Genomic DNA, 22,344 nt, shown 5'->3' with positions numbered 1-22,344 from the left:
TACGGCTACGTATTGTTGTATCGATGGAATCCCTACCGAGATGTATAAGATTTTTTTACAGATATTAAAAAACCCTATTAGAATCTTTCAATTTTCTTTTCTACAAGATTATTCTATCTAACTCACAAAAGGGGAGTTATCTCAATACTCTTAAAACAAAATCCTGATGGGAAATATAAAGATCCCAAATGGTTAAAATAAGAGGCGTCCATTGACCCTGCTCTGTTGTGATACTTGTATTTTAACTAAATGTATTGCTTTAAGAATAAAAAATTGGAGATCTTATAAAAAAAACAATCAGATAAGTTTTTATTAAGGGAAGATTTATTGGAGAGCACGGCTTGAGACAAATACTGGACACTATAGATTTTTATGAGAAACATCAGGAACCAGGAGTTATTGTTTGTTGCTGACTTTGAAAAGGCGTTTGATAAAAGAATTACAATGGAAGTTCATAAAACAATGTCTTGACTTTTAATTTTGGGAATAATTTAATACAGTGGTTTGAAACTCTTTAAAAATCATCCCTGTTGAGTCGAAAGTGATCAATAACGGTCATATGTCCAGACACTTTTGTATTATCGCATAGGGGAATCCATCAGGGTTGTCCTTTGTCACCCATATCTTTTTATTTTATGTATTGAAATTCTGGCTATTAAATTTTGGGAAAAACAGATATACCAGGTTTATTTCCAAACAGTCAAGAGATTAAGCTGACAATGTATGCTGATGATGTAACCTTTTAATAAAACCAACACAATCCACTTTGGAAGGATTAATAAAGGAATTAAATACTTTTTCAAAAATATCTGGATTCGAAACCTAATTTTGTGAAATGTAATATTTTGAGAATTGGGACATTAAAAAACAACAATTTTATTTTAAACAGTTCAGCTCCTGTTAAATGGATTAATGGAGAAGCTAATATATTAGGGATTTATTACGGGACAGCTTTAAAGAAATTGTTAAATATAATTATGAGAGAAGGATGGAAAAAGGCAGATAGAGTTTTACAACCTTGGGGGAGGGCACTCTGACAATTCAAGGAAAAGTAACTCTGATTAATACATTAGTAATTCCACAATTTGTTCACCACTAACTAGCTCTTCCTTCACCTAGCATAAGCATTCTTCAAACATTTTGAACAATTTTTTTCTAAATTTATATGGAAAAAAAAAAGGCAGTATTTATATAATTCTTATGATAACGACGGACTGAAGTTAAAAATCTTCAAATGATGGACTGTTCCTTGAAAGCATCTTAGGTGACTAAAATTTATCACAACAAACAATGGATTACGGAGCCAGAGATTATATTCAGTCTTTTCCTTCTTCTCGAATAATCTATTTCTTTTTTTACCATTTAAAAAACAAGTACATATTGATAAAGGAATTTCAAAATAGTTTATAATAATTATCACCATTCTTCAAGAAGGATGCACTGAGAGGCTTGGTTGAATTTCCAGTACTACCCTCAGATACAACTCAAGATATTCAGACACAGTTCTATGGATAATTCAAACATTACGGTTGGAGACAAGCATTGTTGTGGGAGGAATGTTTAAAAACTGGGTTCATTTTTGTCAAAGACCTTTTAGACTTATCCAATTTTAATTCTTATCATTTCTCTCGTCGGTTACATTTTAACCAGCTAATTTCTGCAATTCTAAATTTGGGGAAAATAAAATTACAAATGGTAAGAAGAATAAATGAATGGTTTGTCTCCCACCAATAAGATGTTTAAAAATGGTTATCTGGTGCAAAGATAAATAAAATAATACATATTGGAAATTAAATATCACAGGCACTGCACTTTTCCACACAGAACCTTGCCTGTTTTGGGAAGACGAATTTAATGAACCAATTTTGTGGAAAGATTACTTTAAAACAATCTATAGAACTACAATTGATTCATATTCCAGATATATTTTCAACTTCAAATCTTTTATAAAATGATTGCAACAAAAAGTCTCTGATTAAATGGCGAAGACCCTTCTACTGCGGGTTCTGTGGGGATGAGGGAGGAAGAGCCCTGATGCATTTGTTTTATTTTTGCCCCCGATGTGGCTAAATTTTGGGCCAATATACAGATATGGTTAAGGTCTATGGATATTGTTTTGGAATCACACCTCAGAATATTTTTGTTATGTGTATTTGAGGGTAAATGCAAACACTTTTTGAATATGATTATTTTGATAGGTAAAATGTTTATTTTTAAAGCTAAAACTACATCAAATTTATGTATAAAAAACTTTAAGAATAGAGTTTATCATCAGCATATGCTAGAAACAATTATAGCAACAAATAACAGAATAACTGAGCATGAAAAGAAATGGAATGTCTGTTTACTTAGATAGAGGATTGATTTACTAATGTTAATTTGTCACACTCTTTGTTATTAATTTTGTTTTGCTTTGTGCTTCTTTTTATTTATAGTTTGCTTTCTTGTTAAAACACTATGAATGTGGGGTTGATTGTGGTATGAATGCAAGAGGGATTGGTAGGGGTTGGTGGGGTTGAAGCTTGTTTTGTCTTGTAATTCTTAATTTGTTGTACGTATTAGATTCTAAATAAAAAAAAAAAAAAAATAAATGAAAATGTTATACCCGTGTAATAATGACTCATATTATGTTCTGTAGACACTATAGACATGTAATAACCTTTTATACCCGGTGTATAACGACTCATATTGTGTTCTTGTAGACACTATAGACATGTAATAACCTTTTTACCCGGTGTAATAATGACTCATATTGTGTTCTGTAGACACTATAGACATGTAATAACCTTTTATACCCGTGTAATAACGACTCATATTGTGTTCTGTAGACACTATAGACATGTAATAACCTTTTTACCCGGTGTAATAACAACTCATATTGTGTTCTGTAGACACTATAGACATGTAATAACCTTTTATACCCGGTGTAATAATAACTCATATTGTGTTCTGTAGACACTATAGACATGTAATAACCTTTTATACCCGGTGTAATAATAACTCATATTGTGTTCTGTAGACACTATAAATATGAAATAACCTTTTATACCACCCGGTGTAATAATGACTCATATTGTGTTCTGTAGACACTATAGACATGTAATAACCTTTTATACCCGGTGTAATAATGACTATATTGTGTTCTGTAGACACTATAGACATGTAATAGACCTTCAGCTGCAGTCAGACCAGAGAAAGAGATCTGTAGATTTTTGGCTGGGTTGTGCAGCAGTGGGAGTGTCACTGATTGTGTGTGTGTGTGTGTGTGTGTGTGTGTGTGTGTGTGTGTGTGTGTGTGTGTGTGTATGTGTGTGTGTGAGTGTGTGTGTGTGTGTGTGTTTGTTTGTGTGTGTGTATGTGTGTTTGTGTGTGTGTATGTGTGTTTGTGTTTGTGTGTGTGTATGTGTGTTTGTGTGTGTGTGTGTATGTGTGTATGTGTGTTTGTGTGTGTGTGTGTGTGTATGTGTGTATGTGTGTGTTTATCTGTTTGTGTTTGTGTTTGTGTGTGTGTGTTTGTGTGCATATGTGTGTGTGTATGTGTGTGTATGTGTCTGTGTGTGTGTGTGTGTGTTTGTATGTGTTTGTGTGTGTCTGTGTCTGTGTGTGTTTGTGTGTGTGGAGTGCGTTTGTGTGTGTTTGTGTGTATATGTGTGTGTTTGTGTGTCTGTGTGTATGTGTTTTGTCGTGTGTGTGTGTGTGTGTGTGTTTGTGTTTGTGTGTGTGTGAGTGTGTGTTTGTGTGTCTTGTGTGTGTGTGTGTGTGTTTGTGTGTGTGGGATTGTGTTTGTGTGTGTGTGTGTGTTTTTTGTGTGTGTGTGTTTTTTGTGTGTGTGTTTGTGCATGTGTTGTAGTATGTGTGTGTGTGTGTTGTGTGTTTGTGTGCGTTCATTGTTCCATTATCACCATGAAAACACACACAACACACACACACACACACAGACACACACACACACACCATCCCGCTGACACAAATACTCACCAGAGCACCAAATGTGGATTAATCCGCCCCTGAAAATAGTTCCAAACTAATACACGATGCTTTTCAACGGCAGGAACTTTCCCGGGAACTAGGAACCTTTGAGACTGTGTGACTGGCCCACACAAATCTTTGTTCAAGCAGCAATTAAGACTCATATTTATATATTTATATATTTCTGTGAAAAGGAGCCAAACTGTGGAATTGGCTTCCTACAAATATAAAGACTCTAACTAAACTGTCAACCTTTCAAAAAACTAGTAAAAGCATGGTTAATACAGCAGCAGCAGTGTGATCATATGAAATGTATAACTGTGTGTATGTGAGGTGTTCATCTGTGTGAGTCAGAGTTAATGTGTTTATTTACTACACTTATTTTTATTGTTGTTAACTGTTTTATTTTGGACATTTTATTGTATTCACTGTAAAAATCTGACTCCTTTTATTATTTGAACTGTTAAAAGCCCTCCTAGGGACAGGTGTTGCGAATTAGCCATGGCTATAAACACTGTGATACAGGCATCGGATTGTTATTCATGTAATAATCTATGTTTTTGTATCTGCCCCTATTTAAATAATCTACAAAAAATAAATAAAAAAAATAATAATATTAATGTTTCTAGTGGCGGCATCCTTTTAGTGGAAGTAGTAGTGATGACGTGTGTAAAGCAGGAAGTAAGGTGATGAAGTATAAGAGCCTCAAATGTCCCGGTAATGAGGCAGGTTGGGGTGGATGGGTCAAACAGGACTTTCACCCAAGAGAACAGGGTTTGTGTCCAGTTTGAAAATCCTCCACAATCACTATTTGTTTTTACGTTTAACGGTTCTTTTCACCACCATGTATGAACAACACTAACACCAACTTATCACCACTAGTCTTTTACACTATTTTTGAAATGCATGGTCAATAAACCTCATTTATAGGAAACTATACCTAATCCTTGAGTTAAAAAAAGCTGAAATTATGAATTATTTAGACTAATATTAAAGGAAGGATAATCACAGACTGGTATATGTCAATGTTCAGCGAGGATACTGTTTAGAAACATTTACATTTTTTTTCAAATGATAAAATATTTAATAAAACACCCCAAATTCAATGAAAGTAGAGATCCGATCTTCTGTTGTACTTGTGAGCCACGTTGTATGGAATCATCCATCCGTGTTATTTTTGGGTAAATACAATTATGTAGTTAAAAAGAAACCCACTTTAATGTTATTTTTTGTTTGTCTTGTATCACTTGTGGTTTCATGAATTGTCTCACATTAAAATCAAAAAATTAAATAGAAAGAAAACCCAGATTTCTGATAAAAAAGGTGAGACCGATTCATCCTCCACAATCACTGCTGTTGGAAACAATCATTTCCTCCTGCCGCTCCTTCACATTAAAAGCATCCAACTGGTGATACACACAGGGGCTTTTATTGTGAAGCAGCCACAGGAAACACAATGTACTCGTAATGAAATACAACTTCTGTGTAAACCAGGCTTTTCTGTTCAGTGTTTGGTGTTCAAGTCACTGTTCACTCAGGCCTTGTGTTCAACAACTGCTTTATTTTACAGTTTTTAGTTTACAATCACATATTTACAGATGTCTTTGACTTATAAACCATCTTACCCACAAAACAAATAAAAAATAACCAAAGTGACTAATAATGAACAAAAACACTTTTCAGACAAAAAGTGAAACATTCATTAACCTTTTATACCTGGTATAATAACAACACATATTGTGTTCTGTAGACACTATAGACATGTAATAGACCTTAAGCTGCGTTCAGACCAAAGAAAGTGATCTGCAGATTTTTGGCAGAGTTGTGCAGCAGTGGGAGTGTCTCTGAAACAGCCTGTTTGTGTGACTTCCCAATGTAGCACAAGTACACTTTATATTTCACACTTACTGTTTTCTGTCAGATGGTTTATAGATCTCGACATTTCTGACTGAACTTGAAGGCATCTTTATTTCCCGGAGAAAGAGAAAAAAGAGTGAGATATAGCGAGTCGCTTTGTTGTTGCACGAAACAATCAGAGTGACTAGCTATGTTTCCATCGACCCGTTTTTATCCGAATTAAGTGATATCGAATGAAAAATGCCTTATGGAAACAGTAAAATCCGACTGAATTTCATGAATATCGACTCAAATGAAATAGCGCTCGGTCTCATCGGATTTTCTCTTGATCGATATACGGCTTCTGCAATAAACGCTGATGGAAACGTTATTTGCCGAATAAATAATGAATTGCGATTAAGTTTTAGGTCATTTTATGGTTGCAACCCGCAATAAAACGAAGAAGAAGAAGTTTCATTTCATTTCCGCCCCGTATTTCCGCTCTGTTTGTAAAACAAAAACAGATGTAAGTGGACAAACGAGGAGATGCGATACTTTTTAATTTAATTTACCAGAAAAATATAACAGCTATTTTAGATAGCAAAAATCTAAGAAACGCCATCATTCATCAGGGCTCGCGAAGGAAATGACCAACAAAGGTTACGACAGGGACATTCTTAAGCGGAAAAGCTTAACGGGGTTTAATGTATCTAAACAACGAACAATCATCACCAGATTTATCATGGTCATATCTTGTCATGAACACTTAAGCCTGTCAAAAAACTAAATCGAATCCAACGATTATAGAAGTTATCTCACGTTAATATTTTCTTCATCAGTGGGCCGTAATAATATTATTAATATGGCGAGGGAAAAGCTTAACGTGGTTTAATGGACCTAAACAATGATCAATCATCACCAAATTTCTCTCTCATATTACCCATCATAACCACGGAAAACTGTCAAATAATCTAACCCAAAGTCCAATTATTATGGACGTTATCTGACATAAAGCGTTTCTGCTTCAGGGCAGCGGAGCGGCTGGGGTTGACTCTCCACGGTTCTCATTGGCTTTAAAGTCCTAATGTGAAAAAGCTTAACGTGGTTTAATGTACCTAAACAACGATCAATCATCACCAAAAAATCCTCTCCTATATTGCTCATCATAACCACTTAAAACGGTCAAATCTAACCCAATGTCCAAATATTATGGACGTTATTCGAAGCATTAACGTGAGATAACTTATAATCGTTGGATTTTCGATTTAGTTTTTTGAAAGGCTTAAGTGTTCATGACAAGATATGACCATGATACTGGTGATGACTGATCGTTGTTTAGATATTAAACCATGTTAAGCTTTTTCATGTTAAGCGTTTTAGAATGTTCCTTACGACAAGCCGTGGGACGTCCTCGGGAGTGAATGGAAGGCGCTCAAACAGCGATACACAGCTCAAAAAAAGAGTTGTCTGCGCAGCGGTGCCGGAGGGAAAATAAAAGGCAAGTTCCACCTTTTTGATGAGCTGGATCAGATCCTCAGCCAAAGGTCCATCGGAGCTTAGGTTATAGCTTGGCTTCTAATAACAACTACTTTTTCTAGCAAAACTTTGTTCGCAAAAGTTCGCTTGAATCTTGTGCGATTCAGTGCAAAAATGAATGGAAACACCAGAAAATGTCTCAAATCAATTCGATATACCAATTTAATCGCAAAACAGCATGTGACGTCATTACACTGAAGTTTTTATTTTCGCTTTAAAGCTGTTTGATGGAAACACACTTCCAACAGCTTTATTCGCATGAGTTTTTTACCGAACTTCAGATAATTTCGATTGACAAGTGGATGGAAACTTAGCTACTGATGGAGGGACTGAGGAATCAGTCAGCTGTTCCCCAAACTCCCGGGCAGTTCAGAGCCTGTGTTTGGTCTTTTAAAATGTTCTTGTGGCAGAGATAGAGGCAGTGATGTTTCCTGTTTTCTGTACGGGACTCTCACACCGCCTCAAAACCAGTGGCGGCCGCAGAGATTTTCTTTTGCTGGTGCTTTGGGGTTGCTGGACGTTTCAGTGAGGGTGCTCTGAAATTTTGAGTTTCCCTTGACACAAATAGGCTAACGTTAACACACTCGCGCAGATGCCCACCCACCTCCGCCGGGTTTACTAAACGAGCGAAAGATTGACTTAAAGTTGCTGATACAACAGCACCATAGAACTCTGATTAGCCCACCAAACATATTCCAAATACCAGCCAACAAGCCGGGTTCAAACGATCATTACTGCAGCTCTCATGAGTAATGCAGCAGGCCAAATACACCACCCATAGCCAAGCACACACATAAACACACGCACGCGCATGTATCCTCATAGTTTTCACATTTGCACGTATGGTCATAATACCGTAGTCATATCTTAATATATCTAAATAAGCCGACGGAGGGCGAACACGTTTTCTGGACCAAAAATAAACCCGATGTCCAGTGCGCTGTATAACTTTAGATTCGGTGATCCATTTAGTAACATTTCTGTAAAACACATGTTTATTACTGTAATGCTCTTCTGCGGACAAGAGTAAAGTTCTTATATGGACCCCTATCAGCTGACTCACCCACTGTGGCCTGGCTGGAGCGGTCCCCTGGTCTAATGTCATGTACAGCAGGGTGACCCTGGTCTAATGTCATGTACAGCAGGGTGACCCTGGTCTAATGTCATGTACAGCAGGGGGACCCTGGTCTAATGTCATGTACAGCAGGGTGACCCTGGTCTAATGTCATGTACAGCAGGGTGACCCTGGTCTAATGTCATGTACAGCAGGGTGACCCTGGTCTAATGTCATGTACAGCAGGGGAACCTGGTCTAATGTCATGTACATCAGGGGGACGTTAAGCATCCTCAGCAGTAGCCTAATCACGGCCGGTCAGCTCATCTTCCTCTGCCCGCTTTTCTTCGTCCCGGTTGGTGACAGGTTCACCATATCTCTCAGTCTCATTTACAGGTTTTGATAAAGTCTCCACACCTTGACGTTGAGCGAGTAAAAATGTATCCATTGCTAGCGTTAGACTCACTCCACTAATCCTAACGGCTCCAAATATTGAGCTCTTCTTCTTCTGTGTGAATACATTACTGCGGAAGTAAGGTCAAAAGTTCAATGTTGTGCGCGGTGCTGCACTGTGCTGCACCCTTTGGCCGAATACGATCACCTGTGTTTTTATAGCCCAAAAATAATCGGTTTGTTATATTAATGTATTTATTCATTTTCCAAATGTAAATTATACTATTTACACATTAACCGATTTTAAATTTATTTATAAATAAACCACAGCAATTTCTTGGGGGTGCTAAGGGGTGTTATGGCAATCTTAGGGGTAGCTAAAGCACACCCTAGCCCCTCCCCTGGCGCCTCTGCTCAAAACACTCTGACAACTCTGATCTCTGTTACATGATTGGCCACCGCAGCGTGACAAAGGGTTGCGTTTCTCCAAAAGTTGAGTCGGTCTTAAACTTTTTACCGCTGTGTTTTTTCCATCTTCCCCCTGTGGCAAAACACTACCCCCAATTAATATGTTTGGAAAGATCTGCATATATTGTGGATTTATACTTAAATGAAGGTGTTTTTGAAACTGATTTCTTCTGGAAGTTAAAATAAATGTCTGTGGATTTAACAGAGGTTTTAAAAAAATAGATATTCTGATGCAGTGTTGAAGAGATGAATGCATTAAATTAATTTGTTGACTATGTAATGGAAAACATATAATTTAAAAAAATCTTAACAATAATGAAATCAATAACCACATTAAAAGTAGAAAATCAGATCTAAACAAATTATTAACATTTGTTTCCCTGAATGAAAATAAATGAATCAAAGTTAAGTGATTAGTTGACTCTGACAGGAGAGATGATCAGAGGGGCAGAGTTTTTACCACTTTCATTAAAACAGGGACTGAAGAATGGGAAGAGTTTCTCAGTGAAGGAGCAGCCAGTAAAAAAGAGTAGATAAGAGCTGCAGCATCTATGTCATAAAAGGAGACCAGACCCTCCTCATAATCCACAAACACCCCCACCTTCTGAGGAGGAGACTTCAGAGAGAGAAGGACACCAGGGCCAGCTAGAGCTTTGTACTTATTTCCATTTCTCAACCATATAGTCCAGTAACCATCCTCAGGGCTCAGTGTGATGATTCCCTTCCTGTTGATCGACTCTCTGGCCACTCCTAAATCCCAGTCAGTCTTTTCTTTGACTTGAACCTCAAAGTAAAATCTGCCTGAAGAGAAACTCTGCTTTCCTAAAACATTAACACAATAAGAAAATCTCTCTGGGTTGTCTGGGAGATTCTTCCACACATCACCGTGATTCACTTGTTTCCCATCATCAGACAAGATGAGTTTAGGATGTGCTGTATCAGGAGCAAGAGTCACATCCACTGCATACTGCTGGACCCTCTTCAGCTCGGCTTTAAGCAGCTTCTTTACCTCTGTACTGAGTGTCTCCTCCAACTGAACCACAGCTTTCACCACAGTCCCCTCATATGATGATGGATGGACACTGACCTCTGTCCAGTCCTTGGTGGGTGGAGGTTGTTGGATGTTTAGGGACTGGACACTCTGGAGAAGATGGAGGTGGTCTTCAGAGCGTGAGAGCTGCTCCACCTCAGTGCTTCTCTTCATCAGCTCAGAGATTTCCTGTTCCAGCTCTTTGATGAAAGCTTCGGCCTGTTTTTCTGTTGTTTTCTGCTTCTCTTTGATCGTGTTGATAAGCTCATTCAGGCCTCTCTCAACAGACTCCTTCAGAGAAGTGAAGACCTGAACACCTTCTGCTATCTCTCTGTCTGCATCTTCCTCACTGAGGTCGACTGAGTGTTTGATCTCCTGAATCTTCAGTCGTCTCTTCTGGATCATCTGCTGAATTTCAGCCTCCGTCTTCCCCAGCTTGACCTTCTTTCCTTCATATTCTTCTTTCAGAGGAACAACATCATGCATCTTGTGGTCTAAAACAGTGCAGAGCATGCAGACACATGTCAGGTCGGTCTTACAGAACAGCTCCAGAGGTTTATCGGGTTCGTCACATCCTGCCTTCCAGGTTCTCCACAGGGTCGATCAGCTGATGTCTTTTCAGGCGTGGCATGGTCAGGTGAGGCTCCAGGTGAGTCTCGCAGTAGGTGACCAGACACACCAGGCAGGACTTCAGGGCCTTCAGTTTGGTTCCAGTGCAGACGTCACAGGGAACTTCTCCTGGTTTGGACACTTGTTGCTCTGAGCTGCTGCTGCTGGCTTTCTGTTGAGCTGACTGTCTGAACTGAGTGACCATGTCAGAGATGAAAGTGTTGACTCTCAAATCAGGTCTTGTGGTAAAACCCTCCTTACAGATGGGACAAAGTCACCTGTAACTAGTATTCCAGTGTTCAGTGATGCAGTTTTTGCAGAAGTTGTGACCACATGATGTGTTGACAGGATCAGTGAACACATCCAGACATATGGAGCACAGAAACTGATCTTCAGATGACAGATAGTTTGCAGCAGCAATATCTACATGTGAATGAAAAGAAAAACATATTCAAAATACAGTTTTAATTATAAAAAAAGTGTGTTAACTTGCACTGAACTGTGAACAACAAGGAACATTTAAGTCATGCTAACAAAGTCAAGCTCCCTACTCTGACAAAACAGCACTGAATATATCCATCACAGGGCGGAGCCAGACATTGCAAAAATGTGGGGCTCAGACCGGTTTACGACTAAATGCACTATATATTTTAAAGGTCCCATGGCATAAACATTTTCCCTTTATGGGGTTTTTTAACATTAATATGTGTCCCCCCAGCCTCCCTATGGTCAGTGGCTAGAAATGGTGATAGGTGTAAACCGAGCCCTCGGTATCCTGCTCTGCCTTTGCGAAAATGAAAGCTAAGATGGACCAATCAGGAATCTTCCCTTTATGATGTCATAAGGTGGCACACACTCGGGGAATTAGAGGACCCAAAGCAGAGAGCAGACGAGGGAACGTTTGATCTTGGGGAAGTATTTCACAAAAACAACAAAGTACACACCAAACAAACAGAGTCCCGACTGCAGAGGGCAAAAACTTCTTCAGAATGTTAAGCAAACGAGAACAGGGAATCCAAAAACAAAGTAGTCCAAAACCAGGAACTTTAGACAAAAAGGAAATCCAGGGAGCACAGAACTCGACTGAAGCAGACACACAGAGAAACTACAAAAACAGAATGATCTGACACAGGACAAGTATTAGGGGACCACTAAGGCCTTTATAAAAGAGACTTCAGATACAGTATTAGGGGACCACTAAGGTCTATGTAAAAGAGACTTCAGATACAGTATTAGGGGACCACTAAGGTCTATGTAAAAGAGACTTCAGATACAGTATTAGGGGACCACTAAGGTCTATGTAAAAGAGACTTCAGATACAGTATTATGGACCACTAAGGTCTATATAAAAGAGACTTCAGATACAGTATTAGGGGACCACTAAGGTCTATATAAAAGAGACTTCAGATACAGTATTAGGGGACCACAAAGGCCTATATAAAAGAGACTTCAGATACAGTATTAGGGGACCACTAAGGCCTATACAAAAGCAAAAACAGCATGTCATAAGACCTTTAAGACATTTGAGATAAGAGATTGCCTAAATATCTGTAACGGGGTTGCACCACCTATGGGTAAATTCAAACATAGACTAGTTTGAACCTATCTTTAATTAGGTGGGGTTTAAGTTTTAACATTGGGGTTACTAAAATGCACATTTCTAAGGCATGAGTTAAAACTTGCATCTTACACCTCGCCTTGGTGGATGTAAAGTCCTCTGTAAGATAGAGGTTGTCATAGCATATCGTTTTTAACAGGTCGTATAACTTGAAGAATTAAGAGGAGTGACCAACTGTTGTGAAATGTTTGTTTAAAGCACTTGAATAACAAATTCATGGTGTTTAGTTTAAAACAGTCTAAATGAAAGGTAATTGTATGATTAAAACTCACTATTTATATTTAGTTGATTTAGAGCTGATAATTGAAAACGCATACACAACCATTTAACAGTAATTTAGTTTTACTTGCGAACCGTCACAGAAAGTGCTTTTATTTTGAAGTAGTGTACAGGAAAGTTGTCTGTTGTGTACTCTTGCTAGTTTATACTGAGATGAACGTGTGATGCTAGATGCAAAACATGTCCGTCAAGCTTAAGTTGTTCTTTCTTGTGTGTAAAACTGCAACATATTGAACAGTAAATGTTCACAGTAAAAGACAAGTGTTCTTGGTCGTCATTCGAAGCCAATGGTTGTGTACCTTTTCAATTATCAGCTCTAAAACAAATAAATGTAAATAGTGAGTTTTAATCATACAATTTCCTTTCATTTAGACTGTTTTAAACTAAACACCATGAATTTCTTATTCAAGTGATTTCAACAAACATTTCGAAACAGTTGGTCACTACTCTTTTTTTTTTTTTATTTAACCTTTATTTAACCAGGAAAGTCCCATTGAGGTTAAAAACCTCTCTTTTTCAAGGGAGTCCTGGCCAAGAGGCAGCAAAAACACAATCAATTACAAGTATTTAAAAGTTATACAACACAAATAATTAGAAACATTTACAATTTGAACAGGTCATTTCAGGTTCTCTCAATCTGGACTTAAAAGCATTTAAGGAAATAAGTTCAGATAATTTCAAGTCTTTTGCAAATAGTTCCATGCAGAAGGAGCGAGGTAGACAAAAGCCCTTTTCCCCAGTTCTGTAACGGGCAAATGGAACAAAGAGCAGCAAGTGATCATTTGATCGCAATGAATAAGAACCAACATTTCTCCGTGTGATTAAACTACAGATGTATGCGCTGGCAACAGACCAAGCATGGCCTTATAGATAAAAATATGCCAGTGCCCTGATCTCCTGTTGGACAACGATGGCCATCCCACTCTGGAATATAATTCACAATGATGGGTCAAGTTTTTACAATTCGTAATAAATCTCAGAGACACATGATAAACAGTGTCAATCTTATGCAGACGATGTGTACTGAGCGGTCCTATACACCAGGTCTCCATAATCTAAAACAGATAAAAATGTTGCAGTGACTAGCTGCTTTTTTGCTTTAAAAGAAAAACAAAATTTATTTCGAAAGAAAAAGGACAGTTTAAGTTTGAGTTTCTTCACAAGGTTGTCTATATGAGGCTTAAAAGTGAGAGCATCATCAAGCCAGATACCAAGGTACTTATAAGAGTGAACCAACTCTATGACATTTCCAGACAAAGTGAACACAGGAGGAGGAGCTTGAGAAACCTTCTTAATATTACTAAACAGCATCAGTTTGGTCTTATCAGCATTGAGAACCAGCTTAAGCTGCATAAGCGTGCGTTGAACCGCATCAAAAGCTTTCTGCAAAAACTCAACCGCTTTAGCTGGGGATGATCCAAAACAATAAATAATCGTGTCATCAGCATAGAAATGCATATTGGCATCCGACACATTGTGGCCTAACTCATTTATATACATAATAAACAAGAGAGGACCTAATATTGAGCCTTGTGGCACCCCCTTGTGGACCTTCACTAATGCAGAACATAAACCATCACATTTAATGCACTGAGTCCTGTCACTCAGATAATTCATGAACCAGAAAACTACACAATCAGACAATCCCAGACAAAGAAGCCTATGCTTTAGAACAGCATGGTCCACTGTGTCAAAAGCTTTCGACAGATCAAGAAAAAGTGATGCACAGAATTGCTTTCTATCAAGAGCGACAAGTATGTCATTAATTACTTTTGTAACAGCAGTAATGGTACTGTGCTTTTTCCTGAAGCCTGATTGCAGTTTAGAAAGGAGTTCATTTGAGTATAAAAACTCTTTTATTTGGTCTGAAACAAAGGGATTCTAAATTTTTGCCAAAACACACAAGTTAGATATAGGCCGGTAGTTAGTTAAAACTGCTGGATCACCTCCTTTAAACAAGGGAGTAACAAAAGCTGACTCTTAATACTTCCAGTTATACCACCTGTTAAAACGATATGTTATGACAACCTTTATCTTACAGAGGACTTTACATCCACCAAGGCGAGGTGTACGATGTACGTTTTAACTCATGCCTTAGAACTGTGCAACCCTTAAAATGTTAGTAGCATGTAAACTCCAACCTAATTAAAGATAGGTTCAAACTAGTCTATGTTTGAACTTACCCATAGGTGGTGCAACCCAGTACAGATATTTAGGCAATCTATTATCTCAAATGTCTTAAAGGTCTTATGACATGCTGCTTTTTGGATGCTTTTATATAGGCCTTAGTGGTCCCCTGATACTGAATCTGAAGTCTCTTTTATATAGACCTTAGTGGTCCCCTAATACTGCATCTGAAGTCTCTTTTATATAGACCTTAGTGGTCCCCTAATACTGTATCTGAAGTCTCTTTTATATAGGCCTTAGTGGTCCCCTAATACTGTATCTGAAGTCTCTTTTATATAGACCTTAGTGGTCCCCTAATACTGTATCTGAAGTCTCTTTTATATAGACCTTAGTGGTCCCCTTATACTGAATCTGAAGTCTCTTTTATATAGACCTTAGTGGTCTCCTAATACTGTATCTGAAGTCCACTAAGGTCTATATATAAAAGAGACTTCAGATACAGTATAGGAGAAAAGACAGACTTCAAAATAAGACAGGAAACAGAACATATACAAAAGACTCAAACATGACACATATTGTTCATATAGGTCCTCTTTTACAGTCAGTCCTTCCAGAAATTGCGGAGTTTTTTTTGCGATTGTTGCGGGCAAAAATCCTTGATTATGCAGCAAGTTTTCTTAAAAAATGCGATGGAATATGAGGGATATTTATGCAATTTTATGCGATGAAATTGCAGGAACTTGCAAAAACTGCAGTTTGATGAAAAAGAGAAAAAAAGGCAACAAGGGAAAAAGGGCTGCTCTTGTGTGAAGTAAACGCAACATTTTTCAACTTTCTACTAAGATATATTTTGTGACTTTTTTGCAATGAAAATGTGGGGATTATGAAATCATGCAAGCCCCGCATATTTTGCATGGAAATCGGCAATTTATGAGGCAAAAATGCAGACTTTGGCTGATTATGCGTTGAATTATGCGATTGCATAATCATGTTTTTGTGGAGGGACTGGTACAGTACTGCATGTGCTACCATGCGGTCATCCGACACGCTGTATTAACGTTACTGTTTAAAACGCTTTCCAGGTTAGTGTGGATGCATAGCTGCCAAAACCAACATTAAAAACGTAGTAATCTTCCCTCAGTGTTTAGTTTTGTTGTTAAACTGTGTGTAAAATGAGCGGTGACGTTAAATCATCTGTTTCAGGTAATGGCTCATTTGGGTACTGTCTATTTGCTGGATTATTCCGAGGTAACCATCGGTAGCTGCCGTTAGCAGATAAGCCTGTTGATAGCAACGGTAGTGTTCATATTTTCACAATGACGCATAAAGCAAACTTGTTAAAAAGGAACTACGTTATTGCTGGACGTTAAAACAGGCCTGTGTGTGTGTCTTTTGGTAATTGGTTAGTCTACTGTAATTATTAGGCTCCAAATGTACATACTGTAGGTAAATCCGTACCTGTACCTGCCAACACGCTACACATCTGGCCATGACAGGTACATCTTGTCCAGCAGCTCCTCCAACCTTTAGAAACACCAGCTAGCAGGGCCGTTCCTAGCTTTTAGAGGCCCTGTGTAAAACTTGTTTTTCTTTTGCACTGGGCCCCCACAAGGGTCAAATTGTTCTTAAGAAGGAACAGTCCTGTGGTTGCCACGAAGAGAGCCTGGGCAACCAAAGTGAGAGAGCTTTACAGACCTGTAAATGAGATCGTTTCTCAGCGTTTACGTTCTAAATTAAAATATATTTTAGCAAGATGATTTTGGCGGGAGACAGACACTTTTCCTCTTCTGTATTTCATTAATTGCATTTGGAATATATTTATCACCATTTTAGGATGAGAGGAGAACATTTCTCTTAGTTTGATGACAAAGGGTTGCTGTTAGCTTGCCGACTCATTTAAAAAAGACCCGTTTCACCATTTCCAGAATTCGTACTTTAACAAACTCCTCCTTTAGATTCATTTGAATCGACTTCAACATTTTTGCTGTGCAATCTAAAGACCTTAACAATGAAGTTATTCAAAGTTTGAGTTTTAGTTGAAGGGTGTGGCGGTGCTGCTGCAGTGTTCCCTGCTGTAAACAGGAAGTCAGTTTTATATTGTAGTTGCTGCATTTAAACAAACTCCTCCTAGAGATTATTTCCGATCAACTTCAAAAACATTCTGTGCAATCTAAAGACCTTAAAGACACAAAGTTACTTTACGATTTAATTTAACTTTGACCTTCTCACTGTATGTTTTCACTTTGTTAATGTTATTTAAACTTTAAAATGTCTTTCGTAGCACCTTGCAAACCGAAGCTAGCTAGCTGGCAATAGCGTTAGCTGGTAATTTAAAGGGAAAGTCTGCCCATTTTCTACTGCCGTACATGCAGATAAATGGCACCAGTACCCGGAGGCCTGAGGGCACAACGGCAGGAGCATCTGATCTTGACTGAGACAACCCTCCGTTTGCCAGCTGTCATTTTGCCAGATTCTTGACTGAAGTTATTTATGTGGCAGTCTTGTCACACGCTAGCCCCGCCCTCTTTGCCCAAATTAGGATTACCCGGCTCCAGTAACTGACAGAGACAAACTGCAAGTTTCAACTTGTCCCTTCAGAAACCTCTGGATGTGTTTTTACTGTCTGTACTTCAGGATTAAAATACTGCTTTGCTGATAATAATAATAATAATAATAATAATAATAATAATAATAATAATAATAATAATAATAATAATAAATATCTTTTATCTTGTTGTTGAGGACGTGTCCACAAATCAAAAGCAAGACAGATTTACACTTTTGATGGGATGAAGTTGTGAAACACACCTGCCAATTAAAAACAACTCTCAGCCTTCACAAACGGTTCTGAGTAGTTTTGTAGAGTCAGAAACAGCTGATCAAGTTTCAGAGAATAAAGTATTCAGGCTGATGGAGATGTTCTGACACTCCCTCATATCTCAGCAGTGAAGTCAGCGGAGATTAAAATCTAACTTGTTTCCTGGTGCTGATTAAACCTGACTCAACTGAATATAAAAAGACTCATTTTGGCCAAAACGTCACACTTCATAGAATACTTACTGAGTTACTTCAGATCTACAAACAGTTTACAATAGTGCTGAAAGAAGGTATCACTGGTATTTTAGAAGTATTTTATGTAGCCTCCAAAATATCACAAATGATAGCCGAGTTTCTTCATCAAAGGTGTGTAGTGTTACCTGTCAGGCTGCTCCGCTGTTAAAGTCCCGTCCCGGGGTTAGAGACGTGGTAGGCGTTTTCATCAGCAGTATATAGCACTCTGACAGATGCGCTGCTGTCTGTGTTCATCTGACTGACATCTGTCACATCCGTAACACCTTTATATCCAAAGAAACGTCATGTTACGTGAGAGCAGGACCCAGTCACACCTGTAGTGCTGCCAGTCAGTGCTCTGATTGGACAGTTTTCAGGTTAATTATGTAATGAGGGAGGAACAGTCTAACCTCAGAACAACATGTACAACGAGTTTGACTCCAAGTAAACTGACGTTAGAATGCTGTACATCCAGTGTTACTCCGTCACTTACTGTAATGGAGTGCTGTGGTATCAGGACTACATGTTGCTGTGAGTTTTGTTATTCTGGTAATTTGCTGCCGCCACAACTGAACCCATTAACAAACTAACTTTTTTCTTAATCGTCACCTACACAGAGTGTATATATAGGAAACTTTGTTTCTGCAGTTTAACCCACCCTAAGTATTAGGAGCGGTAGCTAAATTTTTTTTTACGATACCGTAAAAGAACAATATAATCGGACAATTGTACCAAGACATCATGAAGGTGTATCAGTGTTTGGGTAACAGCACAGTGACTCCATGCTGGTTGTGTCTTTGTGTTGTGGTCCATCCATTTGTTTTTATGGTGTTCACCTGTTTAAATTGCATAACACCAGCAATATGTTTTACAACCCCATCTATTAACAATTTATTATTTAATTTGTCTTGACAGGGCTTATATATACAAAAGCATGACCATTTTCATGCTGCACAACACCACACATCTGCAACATGTCAGTGATATGATAATGTTTTTTTTTTGTTTTTAAACTTACAGAACAAACGGAGCTAAGTCACGTCCAGCGTTACATACGTAACCAGAAGTGAAGTAACTTCTGATTTGAACTGAAACCATGATCTTTTTCTAAACTTAACTTTGTAGTGTGTGTGTCTAAACATAACCAAACTGTGACCGTTTCACAACGTTAACGAGTTGTGTAAAACCACGACCGTTACGTTCTCTGGTTCAGATATGAGGATGAAAACCTTTAGAGGTTCCTCTTAGGCCGTGTATCAAGAATGGATGCACAATTCCTTATTTTCACCTCGCACACACACATAAAAGCGCACACACTCAAAGAGTGTATATGTGTGTGTGTGTGTGTGTTTGTATGTGTCTGTTGCCTGTTTCTGCCTGTCTCTCTTTTGCTACAATGTCATTTTTTCTACCAATATGTAAATATTTACACTTCTCAGGAATCATTTTTAATAACCACTGACCACACAATTAGCCATGCTACATATATAGCATATATACAAGTATAGTTGGCGATTAATTTAATAATTGACAACTAATTAACTGATTTATCTTTGCAACTCTAAATACCAAAAACAAATGTTGGCGTTAATATTTGCTTTGTCAGTTTTTAACGGTTATTGTGTTTGTCTTTTTCAATGTTTTTCAAATTATTTTTATTGTTTATCCAACTTTTTTTTTCCTTCGTTTTTGGCGCTTTATACAATATTTTTTGTGTTTTTTCTACGATTTTTGCCTGTTTTGTGGTGCACTTTGTAACGTAGATTGTGAAAAGCTCTCTATAAATAAAGATTAGTGTTGACAGGGTTTCTTTGTGTGTTTTTTGTCCTCTGCAGGTTTCCTGGTTTCAAAGAGGTGCGACTGGTCCCGGGGAAACACGACATCTACTACCGTTAGTTTGAGAGCGAGACGCAGGCGGGCGTGGCTAAAGACGCACTGCAAGGCTTCCGGATCACAGCCACCTGCGCCATGAGATCACCTACGCCAAAAAGTAGTCCCCGAGTTCAGTCGCTGGACACACAGAGACTCTGAGGGGGAGAAAGGGGACATGGTCCCTGGATTACCGTTGGCTTCACACATTGATTTTTGTAAATCATACACAGCTGTTTGTTTTTGTTTTTGTTGGTAAAATTCAGTCCCACCCGTCGTACCCGGGTCGAGCAGATAATCTCTGGCCTACATCTGGTTTTGTAAAATAAAAGGCTTTTACATAATTGTTGCTCTTTAAGTGTGTGTGTGTGTGTGTGTGTGTGTGTGTGTGTGTGTGTGTGTGTGTGTGTGTGTGTGTGTGTGTGTGTGTGACACATTCTCTTTCCCATTGCGTAAAATAAGGATGCTTGGTCAGGTGCCTTTGGCGTTGTGCCATTAGCAGAACTATGAAAATGATGCATCAAAAACATTTCTGAAGAAGGGTGTGTGTGTATCACAGCCTGATATATTGTAAAAACACATCAGTGATTCACGCTGTTGCTCCTTCATCACCATGAACACACACACACACACCTTTATTATATTAACTCGATCCCACACACACACACCATCCCACTGAGTTAGCTCATACTCACCAGAGCACCACATGTGGATTAATCCGCCGCTGAAAATAGTTCCAAACTAATACACGATGCTTTTCAACGGCAGGAACTTTCCCGGGGAACTAGGAACCTTTGAGACTGTGTGACTGGCCCACACAAATCTTTGTTCAAGCAGCAATTAAGACTCATATTTATATATATTTATATATTTCTGTGAAAGGAGCCAAACTGTGGAATTGGCTTCCTACAAATATAAAGACTCTAGATAAATTGACGTACGATAAAAAACAAGTAAAAGCATGGTTAATACAGCAGCAGCAGTGTGATCATGCCATATGAAATGTATAGCTGTGTGTATGTGAGGTGTGAATCTGTGTGAGTCAGAGTTAATGTTTTTATTTACTACACTTATTTTTTATTTTTGTTAACTGTTTTTTTTGGGATATTTTATTGTATTCACTGTAAATATGTGACTCCTTTTATTATTTGAACTGTTAAAAGCCCTCCTAGGGACAGGTGTTGCGAATTAGCCATGGCTATAAACACTGTGATTCAGGCATCGGATTGTTATTTATGTAATAATCTATGTTTTTGTATCTGTCCCTATTTAAATAAACTACAAAAAAAATAATAATAATAATATTAATGTTTCTAGTGGCGGCATCCTCTAGTGGAAGTAGTAGTTATGACATGTGCAAAGCAAGAAGTACGGTGATGAAGTATAAGAGCCCCAAATGTCCGGGTAATGAGGCAGGTTGGGGGTCAAACAGGACTTTCACCCAAGAGAACAGGGTTTGTGTCCAGTTTGAAAATTCCTCCACAATCACTATTTGTTTTTATATCGTTTAACGGTTCTTTTCACCACCATGTATAAACACCACTAACACCAACTTATCACCACTAGTTTTACACTTATTTTTGAATTGCATGGTCAATAAACCTCATTTATAGGAAACTATACCTAATCCTTGAGTTAAAAAAAGCTCAAATTATGAATTATTTAGACTAATATTAAAGGAAGGATAATCACAGACTGGTATATGTCAACGTTCAGCGAGGATACTGTTTAGAAACATTTAAAAAAAATTTCAAATGCTAAAATATTTAATAAAACACCCCAAATTCAATGAAAGTAGAGATCCGATCTTATGTCGTACTCGCGAACCGTGTTGTATGGAATCATCCATCCGTGTTATTTTTGGGTAAATACAATTATGTAGTTAAAAAGAAACCACTTTACTCTTATTTTTTTATTTCTTTATGTGACTGTTTGTCTTGTATCACTTGTGGTTTCTTGAATTGTTTCACATTGAAATAAAAAAATTAAATAAAAATAAAAACAGGTTTCTGATATATACATATATAGAAATTTTGATAAAGGGAGCTGAAAAAAAAAAGGTGAGACCGAATTATCCTCCACAATCACTGCTGGTGGAAACAAACATGTCAACTGGTTTATTTTACAGTTTTCATTTTTACAATCACATATTTACAGATTTCTTTGACTTATAAACCATCTTACCCACAAAACAAACCAAAAAATAACCAAAGTGACTAATAATGAATCAAAAAACTTTTCAGACAAAATAGAAACATTCATTAACCTTTTATACCCGTTAAAACAAAAATATTTTGTTTTTTTTTTTTTTTGTTCTTATTTTAGACGCCATAGACATGTAATAGACCTTAAGCTGCGTTCAGACCAAAGAAAGTGATCTGCAGATTTTTGGCAGAGTTGTGCAGCGGTGGGAGTGTCACTGAAACAGCCTGTTTTTGTGACTTCCCAATGTAGCACAAGTACACTTTATATTTCACACTCACTGTTTTCTGTCAGATGGTCTAT

The 22,344-nt window shown here is 37.8% G+C and overlaps 1 pseudogene; it reads right to left on the bottom strand.

The window, feature by feature from the left end:
* Positions 1-9,637: 9,637 nt before the first annotated feature.
* LOC120566713 lies at positions 9,638-18,135 on the bottom strand (annotated as a pseudogene).
* Between the last annotated feature and the right edge of the window lie 4,209 nt (positions 18,136-22,344).

This window comes from Perca fluviatilis, chromosome 1 (assembly GCF_010015445.1).
Source record: "Perca fluviatilis chromosome 1, GENO_Pfluv_1.0, whole genome shotgun sequence".
In the NCBI taxonomy this organism is placed as follows: Eukaryota; Metazoa; Chordata; class Actinopteri; order Perciformes; family Percidae; genus Perca; species Perca fluviatilis.
This window is presented reverse-complemented; position numbering and strand designations above follow the sequence as displayed.